The sequence below is a fragment of the Loxodonta africana genome, chromosome 11 (assembly GCF_030014295.1).
Source record: "Loxodonta africana isolate mLoxAfr1 chromosome 11, mLoxAfr1.hap2, whole genome shotgun sequence".
Lineage (NCBI taxonomy): Eukaryota > Metazoa > Chordata > Mammalia > Proboscidea > Elephantidae > Loxodonta > Loxodonta africana.
In genome coordinates, this window is record NC_087352.1 from 39,351,526 (window position 1) to 39,364,068 (window position 12,543).

Sequence of the window (12,543 nt, forward strand, 5' to 3'; positions counted from 1 at the left end):
GCCTTTCTCAAAACTTTTAAAAATTTTAAGAAGTCCCTTCTTCTGTTACATTCTTCTCGTTTATTCCAGTTAGAATTATGCCTCTATAATAACTTCTCTGGATTCTTTATGTTGTTTTTGTGTGCTATCAAGTCAATTCCAACTCACAGCAACCTTACAGAACAGAGTTGAACTGCCCCATAGGGTTTCCAAGGAGCAGCTGGTGGATTCCAATTGCCAACCTTTTAGTTAGCAGCCGAGCTCTTAACCACTGCACCACCAGGACTCCCTAAAATATACACAGGCATCCTTAAACAATTTAGTTCAATTATTTTCTAGTTTGCTAACTTTTACATAAATAGAACCATATCACATGTATTTTGTGTCTTCCTTCTTAGAATCGACATTTTATTTTATTTATGTCATTGATCTGTGCTGCTCCATGATGTTATAGTTTATTTCTGCATAGAAGTCAGCTGTATGAATATGCCTAAATGTGTTGATCCTTTCTCCTGTAAATGGACATTTGGATTGTTTTCATTTTTGTTAGATGACTAAGAAAGCCGCTATGACTATTCTTATGCATGTGTTCTATGGCATACATGGAAAAATTCCTCTAAATTCTTAAGTGTATGCATAACTCAAAATTATTAGATAATATCAAATTGCTCAAAAATAATGACACCAATTTACCCTCCACCAACTGTGTATAAAATTCCTATCATTCTTCTTTATCAAGATTTGGTGCTGTCAAATTTTTAATTATTGAAAATGACAGAATTTTAATAATAACACATTTATCACTACTTTCCTTTTTGGCTAGAGATTTTAATAATTGTTTAAGAAATCCCACTCTGAAGTCATGAAGATATTTTATCTATTATCTACTAAATGCTTTACAGTTTTGTCTTTTATATGTATGCCTATAATTCACCCCAAAATTTTAAGATGTAAGGCATCAGTCCAATTTCATTTTTTTCCCACATGGACAGTCAACTCACTCTGGTTTTTACACACACACATACACACCCTACACCCTGATCCAGAAGAATTTAGTTATAACATAATTCTCACCAGGTCCTTTTGCTTAACAACACTGAATGGCTCCCCATTACTTACCAAATAAAGTCCAAGTTCCTCAGCATTTCACGTAAAGTTGATTACAGTGTCAGCTCCCATTGTATTTTTTCCAATTTCCTGTATCTCAGCTAAACTTAATTACTTACAATTTCTCAAATACAGTACATATTCTTTTCTCAGCCAATTTCTCCCTGGCTCAGCCTCTGCATTTTTAGCTTACACTTGGTGTGTGTTATCTTCTACTCTAGAATAAAAAAAACTAAACTCACTGCCGTCGAGTCGATTCCGACTCATAGCAATTCTATAGGACAGAGTAGAACTGCCCCATAGAGTTTCCAAGGAGTGCCTGGCGGATTCGAACCGCCAACCTCTTGGTTAACAGCCATAGCACTTAACCACTACGCCACCAGGGAATACACATCAAATTTATCCCCTTTGCTTATGAAAATCACCCATCAAGTCCCTTCTGTTACCTTCCTCCCCTTTATTCCAGTTAGAATTGTATCTGTATAATAACTTCTATTGCATGTTATGGTGGATAATGATTCTTTATGCATATTTACCTCATTAACTTGAAAGCAACTTGAAGGGATAACATCTATTCATGCTCACTGCATATTAATGCAATAAATATTGATTATATTAAGCCAGAAAGTCATTTATAAACAAAACTGAATGAATCTAACAGTTGAACCTAAGAGTATAGTTTACATGACATTTTGAGTCAGGAAAAATAACTTGTTCATATGTATTTACCTTGCATTGAACATAAACATCAAATCTCTCCTCCTTGAACTTGTGCTTTTGATTTTGTTAACTAAGTGCTTTCATTTCCTATTTAATAGCCACATGGCAAACAACGTATAAAAATTTTCAGTGCTCTAAAGTAACCGGTACCACAAAGTAAACCAAAAAAATAGAAAAAACAAACCTGTTGCTGTCAAGTTGATTCCAACTCATAGCAACCCTATAGGACAGAGTAGACCTGCCCCATAGGGTTTCCAAGGAGCGCTTGGTGGATTTGAACTACCGACATTTTGATTAGCAGCCGAGCTCTTAATCACTTCACCAGTAGGGCTCCACCACAAAGTAAGGGGAGATACAAGACCAATGAGGCCCTGAACTTCATGAACCTGGATAAAAGACAAAGAGTAGAGTTGTGACGGTGTATGTTTGAGTATAGGAAGGTTATCCTAAGTGGTATGCATCAACTGTCTGTCCTTCCTATCTGAAAAGGAGCATATGAATTTGGTCAGACCAAAAACAGAATTCTTTAGCTACACGTGATTAAGCCCTGGGAAGAGCTATCATCAGGGGAGTAACTACTGTCTCTATAATAATAAAACCCATCTGTCTTTGCTGGCTTACAAGAAGAGTTTAGAAGCCGGAAACTGGACCCTTTACCCTATTATGCAATGAGAAATCAACAACTTCATCTGTAAAGTCTTTCTTTTCAGAATATAAATCCATTTAGACTCCTGTTATGATGCAGATTTATAATGATATCAATGCAATTACCAGTTTTAATAAACTAGTCTAATAAGTTAAATTGTATATTGATGATTACAAACCAGAAGAGAATCAAAAAATTGCCAATTCCAAAAATAAATGCTTATTCAAGTAATGTCATTTTTATTTTGGTTTATTCTAAAAATATATTCAACTGTAATTGTGATGACTTGAAATGCCAAATTTAATTCTTGATTCAATATACTAAAGATAAATTAATAATTTTAAAAGTCATTGTACACATTTTACCAAAAACATTTCTCTTTTACCAAGATATTTTATTTTGTAGAATAAACTTTAATATATCTAACATCAATACTGACAATTTTCATTTAAAATTTTAAATGACTGTAAACAACTGTTACTGTTACACTAACCTGGTTGCCATCCAATCAGTTCCTATCCATAGGGACCATGTAGGACAGAGAAGAACTGCCCCACTGGGTTTCTTTTTTATGGAAGCAGACTGCCAAATCTTTCTTCCATGGACAGGCTGGTGGGTTCGAACCATAGACCTTTTAGTTAACAGCTGAGTGCTTAACGATTTCACCACCAGAGCTTTGTAAATCACATATAATCATTAGAAAGAGATTTTCAGAGCATTATTATGAACTTTTGATACTTCCATGAATTTTAACAGATAAATTTTTATAAAAAAAAAAGGGTTCTTAATTTCCCACAGGTACTCTGATCATTAATACATGAGTATACTAAATTAAAATGAGTTGCCTAGCTTCAACAAATTAACAGCAAAAACAGAAAAAGAATGCAGAATTTTCAGAACAATGAATTTTACCCCATTTTTTATAACAGATGAGGAACCCTGATGGTGCAGCATTTAAGAGCTTGGCTGTTAACCAAAAGGTCAGCAGTTTGAACCCAAACAGCTGCACCTTAGAAATCCTATCAGGCAGTCTACTCTGTCCTGTAGGGTCATTATGAATGGGAATCGACTAGACGGCAACAGGTTTGGTTTTGGTTGGTTACAGCAGATAAGACTATCTTGAAAATTTCAAGAAGCATACGATTTCTGATTCTATAATCTTTATCTAACATAATTTGTAACACTATATTCCTTGGTGTTAATATTCTCATCCATGAAATAGGACAAAGCAGCCTATTCAACTAGTATTACGTACAGTAATGAAATAATGTGATTACTAGATTTTACAAAAGAATAAATTATAAAAATTTAAAATATTATCATTCACCTAAATGACTTCGGCTTTAATTCCTAAGATTATTTTTTTGCTGAATAGGAGCTATTGTTTCTTGTCTAATCATGCCCAAAGAACACGTTAGTTCCAACTGAGGCCCTTCTGACACACCAACACAGATTCATAACCTTTTGATTTTCTTGGATACATATTTCTCAGCTGGTAAAATTAAGCACGCAAAATAAAAAGATTTTTTAAAAAAGGAGGCTTCAGACTCACAAATTACTCTGACTCAGAACAGCATTTGCAAACTCCTGTGCCGTATGATCCGCTGCCAGTTTCATCAGATTAGAAACACATTATTAGCTTTATGAAAAACTAAATAAATGGCTTTCTATGCATTCTCATGGACCAGATATCAAATAGTTAACCACAATCTCAACCCAGTGTCAACAAAGAGTCCTCATCTGCACTTGATATGAATAAGAATTTCAACCTACTAAGGCCACATGGAGCCCTGGTGGTGCAGCGGTTAAGAGCTCAGCTGCTAATCAAAAGGCCAGCAGTTCGAATCCACCAGCTGCTTCTTGGAAACCTTATGGGCAGTTCTACTCTATCCTACAGGGTCACTATGAGTTGGAATCAACTCGATGGCAATGGACTCAGTTTTTTTAAGACCACATATTCAAGAACATGTGCACAGATTAGCTAAACCTGTAAGATTTTGTTCATACATAATCATACCATGCATATCACTTGGTGGGAGGCGGAATCTGTCACTGTGTCCCTATTGTGGTACTTTTTTTATACGTCATATTCTTTGTCAGCTGATGTCCATAGAGCCAGAAGTAGCTTAATTCAGATTCCAACATAATTTTGCTCCTCTGTCCTATTTAAGCACCCATTACTATTTTTTTTGCATTATTTTAAGAAAAGAGAAAGATAAATGTATTTTAATGTTTAAAAATAAACTTACATATTTTGAAAATAGAAATCAAAATAATTGGCTCCTCAAACTGGTGCCTAAATGTATTTATCTCTAATAATTAAAAAAAAAATTTTAAATAATTTTTATTGTGCTTTAAGTCAAAGTTTACAAATCAAGTCAGTCTCTCACACAAAAACCCATATACACCTTGCTACACACTCCCAATTACTCTCCCCCTAATGAGGCAGTCCGCTCTCTCCCTCCGCTCTCTCTTTTCGTGTCCATTTCGCCAGCTTCTAACTCCCTCCACCCTCTCATCTCCCCTCCAGACAGGAGATGCCACCATAGTCTCAAGTGTCCACCTGATCCAAGAAGCTCACTCCTCACCAGCATCCCTCTCCAACCCATTGTCCAGTCCAATCCATGTCTGAAGAGTTGGCTTCAGGAATGGTTCCTGTCCTGGGCCAACAGAAGGTCTGGGGGCCGTGACCCCCGGGGTCCTTCCAGTCTCAGTCAGACCATTAAGCCTAGTCTTATGAGAATTTGGGGTCTGCACCCCACTGCTCTCCTGCTCCCTCAGGGGTTCTCTGTTGTGTTCCCTGTCAGGGCAGTCATCGGTTGTAAGCGGACACCATCTAGTTCTTCTGGTCTCAGGATGATGTAGTCACTGGTTCATGTGGCCCCTTCTGTCTCTTGGGCTCGTAATCACCTTAATTTTTTAAAAAAATTTTTAACACAAAATTTTGTCAAAATTAACTCTTCAATCTTTTTGCTAATCTGCTGACACTGGTATGTTCTTAAGAAATATAATCTTCCATATGGTGGTTAGAACACAGAAAGGGTTAGATTTAAAACTTTAAAAAGAAAAAAAAAAGCTGTAACAGGAAAATATTATCAAAAGAAGTAGTTACATAATATCTGACAAATAGATCTTAAAGTACAAAGCAACAAAGATATTTGAAACAGAATGATAAAATCTCCATCTCACCGGAAAGGTATGAGAATTCTAAATATGTGGAGAACAAACGATGAGGATAAAAATATATAAAATAAACAAGGAAAGAAATAAAAGAAGCTACTGATAAATCCACAGTGTGTGAGACGTAAACACATCTCAATTCTTGATAATCCATAAATTAGACAGTATATTGTATTCTGTGGACAAAATACACTGACCTCTATAGACTGCTTTATACAAAAATTTTAAAAAATCAATTTTATCTTTGTAAACATTCTCTTAAACTCTCCTCAGATTATCCAATACAGACTTGCTGACTCTTGACTAATAACAATAGCGTAACATTGCAGAATTCGTTGTGATTAGGAGAAAAAGGAAAGCAAAGATGCCTTATGGAACATAATAGAATTCAAAAATAATTTTTGGAATGTACTGCACAAAAGCTACATTAAACTTTCAAAAATTATACAGCTCATTTAAAAATGTTCTACTTTTAAGGCAGAACCAAATATAGCACCAATCACTTTTATTTGTTAAGATTATGATTTAGTTATAATATTGATTCTCTGCTAAGAATAAATAAGCAGCTAATTTAGGGGTTAGTACCTATAGAACTGAGGTATAAAACCAAACATTCCTAAGAGGAATTTCAGAAGTCAAACGTTTCCCAAAAAGGTAAAAGTTACAAGATTATATTTATTCTTAGGATCAAAGAAGACATTGCGCTATTACTAGTGCAAAAGTCATAAAACCACTGTTAACCAGGAATTCTATGACTAGGGATTTCACCGTTCCTTTGTGCAATCCTGGTATGGTTTTTATTATGAAAGATGCATATCACATTGGGTAACAAACGGATTAAGACTCCTTTTGGAGAGAAAGTTAATAAATTTCCCAACAGCCCTCTGAAATTTATTTTTGGTTGAAAAGAATTCTCAGCTGAAAACATTTAAGATATTTTTTAGTAATTTCCAAATGTTTTATCACCTCTTAGGGTGATGAATTGTATTCGGTAATAAAGTAAGGGTAATCTCACAGCCCGGAAATTATGTAAAATAAGATCTTTTAAAAGAAGTTCTTAATGTGGTGGTAATATATCGAGAGACCGGTTCCATGCATACATCTGGAGTCCATTTCTAAGTATTAGAACAAGATGTCATACATTTTATATACTTTTAAAATTTGGTATAAGTTAGTAAAGGTCTACTCTGTCCTGCGGTTAGATAATTCACATGACAACATACTTAACATGATTGAGTATGTGATATAAATACAGAGGAACTGACTCGGCATCTTAAGAAAGCCCAATAAATAGCACCCTTTATCTCCACATGAGTTCTGAACATAATGGGAAATAAGGCTAGGGGTCAGGCACTTGGAGGATGTCATCTTTATTCTTCCTAAAAGTAAACTGTAGGAGGTTGCATACAGTGAAGGATGAAATAAGCTCAGTAACTGACCTACAGTCACAGAGGAAGCTAAACCTCCACAGGCTTTCCCTATAAGAGCGGGGCATTGGGTCCTAAGCTCAGGACAAGGTTAAACCAGCAGAGACTGTGTTAAAACATCACTTCTATTTGTTACAAGCAAATCATTAAATCAATCCTAATTCAGGGCAGGAGACACAGACCTCCAGCTCTCAATAAGAGGGGTTGTTGTTGTTAGGTGCTGCTGAGAATAAGAGGGATAGCGAAGGCTTTTCAGACATGTTTTAAATTTCCAATAGTTGTCCTCATAAAGCTCTGAGATTAGTCAGAAGAATATATTAACGCCAAGAAAAGTCATCCAGCCTGAAAATCACCTCTCTGTTCTATTTCCTACCCACATTATGTTCAGCTAAGTAGTTCAACAGTTTATCAAAAGATCCTCTGTGAAATTAAATGACAACAATAAGATAGTCCACTAACAAACTGCATAAAGATACCCAACAAATAAAATTTCAACAATATAGAAACATCTTAGGTAATGAATATAGTTTCTCATTCATGAAATTCTCAGGGAGAAATTAAGGGAAAATACTAGAAGTGTTCAAATCCAAAGACTTCAACATCCAAAGAAATTAATATTCAAAACAGAAATGTCTTGCCCTTTTAAGTTAAAAGTTAGAAAAAATTAACTCCTCCCAAATTTCTTTTTTCTGCTCCACCTCAGCTAAAAAAAAAAGAAGGTTCTTCATAACTGGAGAGATTTGAGGTTCTTTCAGCATCTCTCACTGAAATGACTAAAGTTCCTTCAGGGACTCCAAGATTGTGTTAATCCAATCCCAAGTCTTCCATAAACCTCTGCAAAGGTTTCATAAGTTCTAGAATTTGAAAGGTCTCAGAAGACTCCACAGAGCCTATTCACACCAGGGTTTTATTTAAAAAGTGTCTGATACAGCAGAGAAGGAGAATGGAGCACAGAGAGCACTAGGGGGTCCTTATTCACACAATGATGTGCTCACTGGATGGGGCCACCAAGGTCTGTGCACTGAATCCTGGCTTTCAGAGAGCTCACGGCAGAAGTGCCACTGATCACGGAGTCAAGGCAGGTTGTCTAATCCATTTGGTAGCTGAAAATCATCAGTAGCCAAACTGGCCCTTTACCCTTATCTTGGCCATGAATCAAGGCTGGAGAGACATCCAGGCATCCCCAGAAATAAAGCTAGAGTTAGTCCAGTCCAGCTGTAAATTACCACAATCCTTCAGAGTTTCTTTTTTTGAAAGAGCTCAAAGATTATCACAACACTGTTTCTATACCCAGCAAATTTAGAAAATCATGCAATCTGCAGCCCTTAAAACAGTTACCAGGCAAAAGTTTGTTCTTACTCTCCAGCCCTCAGGGATGTCAAAAATCACAGCAGAAGCTCAATGGTACCAAAAACCAAACCAAACGCAGTGCCGTCGAGACGATTCCGGTAGGTGCAGAAAAATGCTGGTTTCAGCTCTACCAAGACCCATCAATCTGTACTAGGAATCCATGACCAATTAACTTAAACTTATAATAGAGAAATCAGCCATCAAGAGGTTAATTTCCACATGTTTACCTTCTATCTGGGCATAATCCACTTGTGTCAGGGGGACAAGAAATTTAAGAGTCTGACACAATTTCCTGGTGTCTGCTGAGTTTTTAAGCCTCACTCTGCTTCCTCCTCTTCTACACACAACTGCGCATCCTGGTGAGAAGCCCAGGTACTCCCTTCTTTGGGGTCAGCAGGAAGTTCAAATGACCTTTAGGAACCCTCTGCCCAGTCTCACCCACCAACCACAATAAAAAAAAAAGGCAAGAAGTCTCCTTTCCCTACCCTCTCAAACCATTTTCAGACCTGTTTGGGAGCCACCCTGCTCTCCCCAGAAAGCTCCACTATCTGAATAGTAAACCCTTCCTTATCCCTTCAGTGGCTGTGGTGTTTGGAGGCCAGGCCCATCCTGTTTCCCCATGGAGCCCATGTTTCTGTTACCCTGGGGCTGCATTTCAGATTGGTCTCCGTTTAGTGAAAGAGACATCATGTTCTCCTGGGAGGAAGAATTTTAATTCTCTCACAATATCTGCCCCTACTGCTTCTTTCTGTGGAATCCCTTAGGGCTAGAATCTGTCTTATAGGGGAGTTTTCCCCCTACAGCCACATGAGATACTTGGAGAATCCTCCTCCGCTGATTGTGAATCCACAGCTGTTACTGCTTCTGACACTCATGCCCCTGGAGCATACCTCTGCCCTGTGCTCCTCAAGACAGCGTCTTCTTTCAGCTTTTTAAGTGTCAGTCCTTGCCAAAAAAAAGCTACTGCTGTCCAATCGATTCCAACTCATAGCGACCCCATAGTACAGAGCAGAACTGCCTCCTAGGGTTTCCAAGGCTGTAAATGTTACCGAATCAGACTATCACATCTTCCTCCCTCCGAGCAGCTGGTGTGTTTGAAATGCGAAACTTTCCCTTAGCATCGAGGTCCTCTAACCCTGTGCCACCAGAGCTCCCTCCTTAAAAGAAAAACTTAGGCACTAGTTTTTGCTACATCTTTTTCTAAGACTGAGATATGTACCCCAGCTCATTTTCCTCTGCTGTCCCCCCTACTCCTTGCAGCTTAATCTGTTTAAGTGGATCCTGTTCTTCTCTACCATAACGTAGGCTCATGCTCTTAGATGGGTTTGAGTGTCTTCTTTCATTTTTCTTTCCAATTTATTTCCAACCTAGATATTTTTCTCCCAAATACAATTTAGATTTTGTCTTATGACATCTCCCAAAATGAGGGCCATGGAAACATTAAGCTCTATGTCTGCTGGAAAACACCCTTTGTTCAAGCAAAGATTTTCAACTTGATCTCTAAGAATTTGATAAACACATCCAGAAAGTACCTCCCACAGTCAGTGACCCAAAACTGGATGTGCTATGCCAGTGCACAGACATGTTTGTGAAATGGCAGGCCAGGATCGAAGGGGAACGAAGATCAGGGGCATGAGAGTGACCAGGGTTACTGCACTCACCGTCCGGAAAGGTACACCCATAAAAGCACAGAGAGCACGGCCAGCGGGTGCAGGGCAATGCCAATGGAGAGCCATCGAGAGCAGGCAAGGAACTGTGGCAGCTGCGTTTCTTGGGGTGTCAGGGTGGGGTAGGCAGTTAGCTATCCTGGTGGATTTGACAAGTTAAAATTTTAAATTAGCAGCTGCTGTTGTTGGGTGCCTGAAGACTATATGTCCCTGTTGGAGTCAGGTTGATTCCAACTCACAGCAACCTTATGTGACAGAACAGGACTGCCCCATGAGGCCCCATAGGGTTTTCTAGGCGATAATCCTTACAGGAGCAGATTGCCAGGTTTTTCTCCTATGGAGCCGTCTGTGGCTTCCAACTGCCCAGCCCATTAACTAGTGTGCCACCAGTGCTCCTTTGCACGTGCCTGTTGTTAGGTGCCCTGGAGTTGGTTCCGACTCACAGCGACCCTATGTACAACAAAACCAAACACTGCCCAGTCCTGTGCCATCCTAACAATTATTATTACGCTCACACTTGAGCCCACTGTTGCAGCCATTTTTGCATCTACTGGGGAAACAGCACAAGACAACGACGCCAGGCTGCCTATCACGCGAGAGTGTACTATCAATCACGCGAGACTGCCTATCACGCGAGACTGCCAGTCATTAGAGATGTAACAACGGACCGCGGGGAGAAGAGAAGGGCGTAAGCCCGAGGAAGACTGTCTAGTGGGGCCACATAGGGAAAAAGACGGGAGTTTCTAAGGGGCTTAGCACAGAGGACCAAAAACCAAATCAAGCTCACTGCCATGGAGCCAATTCTGACTCACGGTGACTCCACAGGGTTTCTGAGGCTATAAATCTTTACCGCTGCAGACTGCCACATCTTTCCTTCGCAGAGCGGCTGAACATCCCACCTTTCCATTAGCATCCGAGCTCTTTAAGTACTGCGCCACCAGGGCTTCTCCCGCACAGGGAGCCAACAGGTGTCTATTTCAGTATGCCAGAGGGAGCTTGAAACTAGGGCAGGGGCTTGTTGCAGGGGTTGAGCCTTAAAAGTTTGTGCTCAGAATGTTGGCTCATCAAGGAAAGCAGTTTAAGCCCTTGTGCTGAGGTCTGGCTTCCTTTAAAACTCCTTAAGCTTTCAGAGCATCCCGCTAGACCTCGAGTTCCCTAAAGCTCTTGGGGCATAGGCAATGCCTATGTCTCCACCAGTGATGCCTGTGGCATCTTCAGTCCCTCCCAGTATTTTTTTAGAATTTATGCTGCTCATCTGGTCATCTACTAACATCTCTCCCTGTTCTCTACTGGAACAGCTTTCCTAATCATCAAGGCATGTTTCCCAAATTGCCCTAACTGTGCAGTCCCTAAGGAACCCTGGTGGTGCAAGTGTTAAGCGCTAGTCTGGTGACCAAAAGGTTGGCAGTTTAAACCCACTCAGTGGATCAGCGGAAGAAAGACCTGGCAATCTGCTTCCGTAAAGTTTAGAGCTTTGAAAATACTATGGGGCAGTCCTCCTCTGTCACGTGGATCACCATGAGTGGAAAATAGACTTGATGGCACACAACAATGTGCAGCCCCTAGCTTCTCCTTTAAGAGGCTGCTCACTAATTTCTTGGATCTTGGCTCCCCCTGGAGGAGTTCTTTTGTCTCCTCTTTTATTCCACCTTCATCCTTCTTTTGGGCTTATTTAAATGCCTGTTGCATTTCTAATCAATTCACAATTAAACTATCTTCTCTGACACTTTCTTTAAAAGCATGTAGACTTTGGTGCAGCCTCTTCACTTTTGTATATTCTATGCTGGCTTTTGGAAGCTAGGATGGTATGATTTCATCTTGTTTACTTTCGACACCTTGTTAGGAGGGACCAGTCCCAAGAGAAAGACGTCATACTTGTTAGAGCGTCAGGAGAAAAGCGGAAAACCCTCAGTGAGATGAATTGACACAATGGCTGCAACAATGGGCTCAAACATACCTACTCTTGTGAGGATGGTGGAGGATTGACCAACATTACGTTGTGTTACACATGGAGTCAGTTTGAGTCAGAGCTGACTGGGTGGCACCTAACACCACCACTGTACTGGTCTTTAAAGTCTCATTTTCTCCTTTATAAATCCAAGTGTGTGAAAAAAACCCAAACTTCTTCCTGAAGAAAGTTCTCTGTTCTCCTGTTTAATAAGCCCACTTCCTTTATTTTGTCTTGCTTGTTCCACTGCTCCTGTTCTGAGAATAACACTTTTCCAAGCCACTCTACTTCCTGCTTAAGTTTTTTCCTAGGGACAGGTGTTCCTTGTTTTCAAACAACTGTACTCCCTGCTTGAGCTCGTTCCTAGACGCAGGTGTTTCTTGTTTCAAAGCACTCTACTTCCTGCTTAATGTACTTCCTAGCCCTCATTTTTTTAAGTTGCTTTCTTCTCTTTGGAGCTTCAATAACTTCATTATATTTTTCTCTACCTCAATCCAACAAGATGACAGATGGTCTTTA